General features: G+C 37.5%; 1 protein-coding gene across 3 annotated transcripts in view; it reads right to left on the bottom strand.

Moving 5' to 3' along the window:
- Positions 1-1,220, bottom strand: part of TMEFF2 (transmembrane protein with EGF like and two follistatin like domains 2) — a 274,215-nt gene that overhangs the window by 208,461 nt on the left and 64,534 nt on the right. The window lies entirely within an intron of this gene.

Below are 1,220 nucleotides of genomic sequence, written 5' to 3'. Positions count from 1 at the left end.
ACCACCTCCTTTTTCAGGGATACAAAAGTGAATGAGATAAAGACTTTAGCCTAAAGACACCTGTGATCTTATAATGAAGCTGAGGTGTGTACTTCATTAATTGTAAGGCTATACAGCTTATACCTACAAGATGTAAGAGCCATTCAGGGCTCTGGGAGCAGAGAAAGGTAAAGCTCAGAGGTAGAAATATATCACTGAACTGTGTCTTAAAGATATTTAAGATTTTTACTGGATATAATTGGTGAAGTAAAGAGGTAATAAAACAATTACAGGCACATAGGAAAATTGTAACAAGGACACTGAGCTGATAGAGAAGCTCAACAGAAAGTTGTTTGGTTTGGTTAGAGCACAAAGGCGAAGGGGAAGCGGTCAAAAATATGCTCAGAGAGGGCCTTGCAAGCTATGCACTGTCTTCTACAGGGAGAAAGGATCCACAGCACCTTTTTGAGTATGGAATTAGCATGATTAGGGTTAAGTTTTAGGAAGATTACTCCGGCATAAGTAGATATGTTGGATAATGCAGGAACAAATGGAAAGAAAGTGGCCGGGGTAGAGGCAGTTAAGGGTATTTGTGTTTATTGAATATCTTCTATATTCTTGAATACTGAGCAAGATCCTTTACATGTAACACACCCATTGATCCTCATAGGATTATATAAGCAAATATAACCGAAAAGGTTGTATAGAATCAAGTATCTATTATCATACTGTGATCATGTAAGCCAGACACACATCTGTACTTCTCAAAGAATGAAGTCTTTCCAGGAAACACAAGAAAGCAGTCCACTAGGACACTTATGAAAGAACTTTTTTGGGGAGTTAAAGGGAGAATGGAAGGGTTTCTCTCATGCTTTCATTATAACATGGGAAAAAATGAGATCTTATATGAGAATATAGTTTGTAAATTTTAGGCACTATATAAGTGTTCCGTATCATATGGCGGTTACCAATCCTTGCGTAGTGATTGAAAGCTTGAACTCTCTTGGAAAAAATGAGCTATTCATCTCGCATAACAAGATAACCCTGGTGAATAAAGCATTTCTCTTTGCAGTGGGCCAAACAAGGGCAGTGCTCTTTAAACTGAAGGAGATATGCATGTTTTACAACACTGATTATATGACTTTTTTCCCCTTATTCTAAAGTTCTACAGCCTTCAGTGTGGATTACATCTCAACATAAAGAAAACAAAAATCCTCACAACTGGACCAATAAGCAACATC

The sequence above is a fragment of the Trichechus manatus genome, unplaced genomic scaffold, assembly GCF_000243295.1.
Source record: "Trichechus manatus latirostris isolate Lorelei unplaced genomic scaffold, TriManLat1.0 scaffold00142, whole genome shotgun sequence".
Lineage (NCBI taxonomy): Eukaryota > Metazoa > Chordata > Mammalia > Sirenia > Trichechidae > Trichechus > Trichechus manatus.
The sequence above is the reverse complement of the archived record's forward strand: the minus strand, read 5'-3'. Positions and strand labels throughout refer to the sequence as shown.